This window comes from Hyposmocoma kahamanoa, unplaced genomic scaffold (assembly GCF_003589595.1).
Source record: "Hyposmocoma kahamanoa isolate Upper Pololo Valley unplaced genomic scaffold, ASM358959v1 160, whole genome shotgun sequence".
Classification (NCBI taxonomy): Eukaryota; Metazoa; Arthropoda; class Insecta; order Lepidoptera; family Cosmopterigidae; genus Hyposmocoma; species Hyposmocoma kahamanoa.
This window is the reverse complement of record NW_020653575.1, coordinates 3,100,482-3,107,292: the sequence shown is the minus strand read 5'-3', so window position 1 is coordinate 3,107,292 and position 6,811 is coordinate 3,100,482.

Sequence of the window (6,811 nt, the reverse complement as noted above, 5' to 3'; positions counted from 1 at the left end):
TTCAAAGAACCTATTGCAATAAAACGGCAATTTCATACTTTAACCCCATATAAAGTTGTACTGCCTTCCTAAAATTCCTTTGAAGAACTCTTTCACAAGGAGCTCTACTGCTAGTCTATATGTATAAGAAAATGTGTACTCCTGACCCGTTTGTTTAAAAAAAATGATATACACGTTAATGTTCTTAATTTAGTCTCTATTAGGTAACTTTAACGAACAGGTATTACAGAAAATGCTTACACAAGTTGCATTTGCAAGATCAAGTGTTTACAAATTGCACATTTTCTGGTTCAATTTAAAAAAAATAGAAACTGCTTACTTGCTTATAAAAATTAGTACCATTAAGAAAAGAATTTCATTTATAATGAATCATGTGCACTGTTTACATATTCTGTTGACCTTTAGAACATCATATTAGGGAGAAATAGAAACGGGTTACTGAATAGATAGATATCTCTAACGATTTAAAACTGTTATTTGTGTTTCTGCGGTGTTGAAAAATGAGGTCCCTTCCCTGGCTTAAATTGAATTTAAAAATAAATATTTTCTTCATTGTTAAAAAGGCAGTTACTCTAGTGTTTCTTTGTTTATACAACCGGCTCATCCATATGGAAACTTGCTTTATCTTTTCTTTATTACTACTATTATTATTTATACGTATGTAATGGCTAAGCATACTGTATACATTTATATACAGTATGCTTAGCCATTACATACGTATACAGCAAGTACGCAAGATAATTATAATATACATATATAACATCTAAGTTTTTAATTTATACATAAAATAATAAAAAACTGTAATCTATAAAATTACACCTACGAACTCTTATTACACAACTCTTCCAAATAGTTGGTAATTTCCGTTTCAACTTATTAATATGTATATAAATTTATTACAAAATTTAAAAAAATCAGATTTCCAGATTAAGGCGAGGTATTTCACGGGTGAGGTGTGGGGGTCGCCCCTCGCGTTCTGCATTCCGCGCGCTCTAAATTAATATGGAAAAATAAGAATTAGACACAGATCCGTGCCATCGGGCGCTCGTCGACGACGGATCTTTTTTTTTAGTCTGTTTTCAGGATTGTATATGATCGGATAAAGTACACCCTATCGTGTAACAAATTAGCACATTCTTTAGACAATATCTTTAGATGTATCGAATATTTTTTGTAATAATAATAAGAATAATAGTAAATACGTAAACCATTTAATCTAGCAATACAGTTTTTAACGCTTCTCCTCTGGAGACTCGCCATAAAGTGTAGGAAGAACTAGAATACTTAAGATCTTACCCATACCTCCAATGGAAATTACGCTGACTGAATTTTTTGGTCATGTCTGTTTTAATTTTGTTTTTCTTTAAATCACTTCCATGTTGGAAATGAAACTATTTTTCCGGTTTTAAATCGCGTATATTTGTTTTTTCAAACAAACCGACGTTTCCCATGGTCACGGTTGACTGCGATTTAAATCCGGAAAAATAGTTTCTTTTCCTATGTGTAACAATCGCGAAAACCTAAGAACTCGACACTTCCATGTTTTTTTCGAACTTTGTTTTTTTTTTCAAAAAATTTGGGGAGCATGATATTTGTAAATATAACCTAACGTCAGTACAGAGTACTGTCACAGGGATAATTTTTTCTCTAGGTGCAGAAGCGTTATTCGTATCTTCTCGGATTCGAATTGGACTTAGTGCACAAGCGACATCGGAAGTGGGTCCGAGTTTTGTATGGAGAAATTACAGGCACACGGGACTTGTCAACTTATGTCTCAGGGTGACGGGCGCAGATCGCTGCAATTTTAAGTTGCGAGTGGCACTGCAACTGTTATGGACAGGCAAGTCGCACGAATGGGTATTCTCTCCGTCGTTCACAGCTTATTTGGAAAAATAATTTTAGCACAATAAAATATGTAGGCATACATCCATCCCTGGTAATCCTTGAACCACAAAATGAGTTTATCGCTCACTTATCAAGTGCACAATACCTCGATATAATCTGGTGCACATGGCAACAATACACTTGTAATTTGTATCGACATTGCTTGTCTAAGCAAATTGGTGTACAATAATGACGTACGCTAAGTCTAAGACGCGTGTAACACAGATTTTGTTGCTGTCTGTGAGTAGATTTTATTTTGTTTTCTTATGGGAGATTACAGCTACTTTAACGACATGGATTTAAATATGATTTACCAGATGCCAATTAAAAGCGTCCGCATATGAAAATAAGAAAATAACACTACCATAAATAACTTAATAACACGTCTTGAAAAGAAGTTATTAATCATAATGGTCTTTATATTCATAACGCTGTTACAGAAAATATCTACGCGACAGTCGTCATTGAGTTGGTTATATGATGTTAATCATCTGGGTAGATTACTATTCATTCCAAAATTAGTACGACTAAATGGAACATGAAGCAAATTATTCTTATCAAACTTCTTAACTGGAACTTTGAGTTTTTTCTATAATATTAAGTGACGGGACGAACATCCATAACAGATGCAGTGCTACTCAGAGCTTTAATAACGCACACACTCAACATAGCCCCGCACTAGGGAAACCCTGTGTCGCGGGTGCCATGGACACACACATAGACAACCACAAATTACACCCAAACTCACGAGAGAAATAAATGTAGGTCATACAAATATTTCTCCCGGCCCGGGAATCGAACCTGGGACCTCTGTGTGTCAGTCCGGCATGGTAACCGTTCGGCCACGAAGGCAGTTAAACCGTAAAGATCTGAGGATCACTGCCACTGCGCCCGCCACCCTGAGACATAAGTTGACAAGTCCCATGTGCCAGTAATTTCACCAGCACCCTTACCCTTCAATACCGGAACACAGTAATGCTGACATTGCTGATTGGCGATGGAAATAGATAAGGTGGCAGTATTTCCCTGGACGAACTCTTTCACAAGGAGCTCTACTGCTGCTAAAATGTATAATGTTACTGAGAAGCTAATGTTAATGTAAGGTAGGCTTCAGTTTGTCCACAATCTCAGCTGATATTAGTGAAGATTTGGATGTAAATGTCACATGCTCACCTAGAAGATACTTATTTTCTGTTACCTTAGAAGTATCCGCCAGACTCGGATGGATCTCTTCAGCTGTTTGCTTAAAGGACGACAAAATCAAAACTCTTCATACGAATATATAAGAACATGCTGATACCATCTGTCATTAGATAACATTACATACGTTTTTCTGACACCAAAGTAAGTAACTAAAGCTCTTGTGTTATGGAAATCGGAAACAACTACGATACCACAACACCCAGACACAAGACAATATACAAAGCTACTTTTTGTACATTGATCCGGCCGGGGATCAAACCCGAGACTGCAGAGATGGCGACACTATGAAACCGGCGTGCAAGCTATTTGATCACGGAAGTCATTAAAAATCGATCTGATAATCTGTGTTACCCGAAAACTTCAATTTAGGACTTTTTAAGGCTAGATTAATAGATATATAGATAAAACGTTTATTCAATACAGACCCGTAATAACGATACTTACATAAATTGAGAAAAAACTTCGCCTTTTTGATTTAAAAAAATCTTTTTCTTATTAAGACAAAATGTACTGGACGTATGTTATTTTCTTATTGTTTTAGATTGTTAAGTTCTTAGCTTTCTAATGATACTAAAATGTAGAGCAACCTAGTCTGGGAACCCACGTCACAGGTGATTAAGTAAGCAAGGGATATTTTCTCATTTTTTTAAATTAAAGTGGCAGTATTTTGAAGGGGGTGAGGAAGCGACTCCCATATGGGGGTGTTTTTATCGATAGAATTGACCATAGTTTACGCCCCTTTGCACTACATCTCTTGACAGTCCTTAACATAAAGTTATACAATACAGATATTTTGGTAGTGGTATGAAAAGTATACAATAATAAGTAATTTGAAACTGAGAATGACAAACAGGTATAGATATAACTTTTTATAAAAAACAGACCTCGAAAGTTTGTGGAATTACACCTATTTGCCAAGTTTTATTAAAATCGGTTAACGGATAATGGGTAAAATCCAGCAATGAGATCCTGAATATGATAGCAGACAGGATGGATGCAGCAGTGTGCCGGGGTTCACTGGGTTGCATGTTCTACGTGTGAGTCAGTAAGCAGCCGGGGAGCTGGGGTCATCATTAACTGCCTCCACGTCCGAACGGTTAACATGCCTGCCACGCAGAGGTCCCAGGTTCGATTCCCGGGCCGGGGGAAATATTTGTATGGCATACATTTATTTATCTCGTGAGCTTGGGTGTCTATGTGTGTGTGTGTCCATGGTACCCGCGACACAGGGTTTCCCTAGTGCGTGGCTTATTATTATGCTGTTTACTATATAAGCAATTAATTTTATAATGTACATATAATTCATCAGCCTGTAGAGTGCCTGTGCCGTACTAATCCTAATACTAACATAGTTATAAGGTGTGTTATATTACTAACTTACTAACTTGTATGAACTATGTTGTCTGAAAATAATTATTTTATTTCCATTTTATTTTTATTTTTATTTATTAATAAATCAGTTTTATCCCCTAATTTGCCACCCTTAGAGGTGGAATATTTTCTTCAAATATGAGTGGGACCGCTAGGGATATACCCCCTTTCCAACAAAAAAAGAATCATCGATATCGGCTCACAAATGTCGAAGTAGTCGCGTACCACACACACAAAAAAATCCTCCTTTTTTGAAGTCGGTTAAAACGTTTGCTTCCCGATATGCAATTTTGATTGGCCGCTTTGGCCGCCATTTTGAACAAGGAACAAACATTTTAATTCAAAATTATTTTTTACCACGGCTGCGATCACGAAACCCTTTTGTTACAAGCCAATGCCTACGGTAATGGTTTCCTTATCGCTGAGGAAGGAAGAAATACTCTTTTTTTGGAAGTGAAAAAAGATATCAGACTTCAAGGTGACGGGAAAGCCTTGAGAAGAAAAGATTGAAAAAATCACTGTGACTTCGTAGCGTCAAAGACGTAATAACAATACTTTAAATTTTCATTGAATTGATATTCAATTATTTTTTTATGTGAAATTACTCCACTAGTTTGTTATAATTATTAATACAAAGATCGAACACTCAGAAAAAATTCCTTAGATCCGGCAGTATTCGAAACGACGTCTTCTAGCATACCGTGGCAGACGCTATACCAACTAAGCAACGGAACGAACCAGCGGACGTCACGAGTTTTTCTATGTGTTTGTTGTCGTGTATTTGTTTTTTTCAACGACTTTTTACCCATAGCGCCATCTATGAGAAATCTTAAGTGTTTCGTCACCCAGTTTATATACCGTTACAGCTACCAGCCCTGGCTAGAGATGTCGCTATTCATTGTATTATATTTTTTTATTGAATTGATTTTCAATGATTTTTATGTGAAATTACTCCACTAGTTTGTTATAATTATTAATACAAAGATCGAACACTCAGAAAAAATTCCTTCAATCCGGCCGGATTTGAACCGAACGCATTACCTCACGAATTTTCCTGTGTTTGTTGTCGGGTCTTTGTATTTGGTTTTTTCAACGATTTGTTAGTCGTAGCGCCATCTATGAGAAATCTTAAGTGTTTCGTCACCCAGTTAGATACCTTTACAGCTACCAGCCCTGGCTAGAGATATCGCATTGTATTATATTTTTTATTGAATTGATATTCAATGATTTTTTACGTGAAATTACTCCACTTTTTTTTTGTAGCTTGTTATAATTAATAATACAAAGTTTCGATCTTTCAGAAAAACTTCTTTTGATCCAGCCGAATTCGAACCGACGTCTTCTAGTATACTCTATAGCAACTAAGCATGTACAATACTATAACTTATTCTACATCGAATTTAGCCAAATTCGATGAAGAATAAATGTCAACAATCAAAAACTTCAAGAGCGTTTGCATACTACGTCCGCTTCGTATCAGTTCCTAATCTGAGAAATGACGATTTGAAATCTCACAGGGATCATTTTATCTCGAGGTGTACAAGCGATGTTCGTATTTGAATCAGACTTATTGCACAAGCGACATCCCAAGTTGGTCCGAGTTTTCTAGATTTGCATAGTCTCGGATTCGGAATGAATGCGATATGCTGTACACAAACGCGCTTAGGGTTTTCACCACAAACAGTTGTCACAATATTAATATTTTTTCCCGAAGTTCGATCAAGCTTTTGATAATACCAATCTTGAAATCATGTCTGTTATGAGTTTTGTTCAACAGAAGTTTCATCAATTACTAGCGAATTAAAACTAACATAGGTCTGTGTCTTGCCTAATGATTTTTTTTATTTGAAGGGAGAGATTGCAAACATTTCTAATTCGAGTAGTAATTCAAGTTCAGAATCGGAAATTGATGTGAATGAGATAATGTAATAAATTAATTCAAAATGAAATCTTATTACCAAACACTTAATTATTTCATTCATAAATGTTATGCACCAATAGATACTTTGCAAATGTTATAATAAATGGCCAGTTACGTAAGTATTACTTCTGTATGACTCAATTACCTACTTAAAATCTTATTACGCGAGCAGGGTCTGAACACAGCCAGTCTAAACAATGAACATTGACAGAAATGTTCTTTTCCTATGCCATCGTTGGTTGCCAAGCAATGTTTTGTTAAGTAAACATTCTATATTTAATTTGGCGTCCAGATACGTCGTAAACTTCAATATCACCTATAAGTATACTCTAACTTATATTGAAGTTTAATTGCTCGCGACGTATCTGAAAACATTATTTTCACCTCACTAGCTCGAAAAGGCTTTCTTAATCATTAGAAATCTGCGCGCAA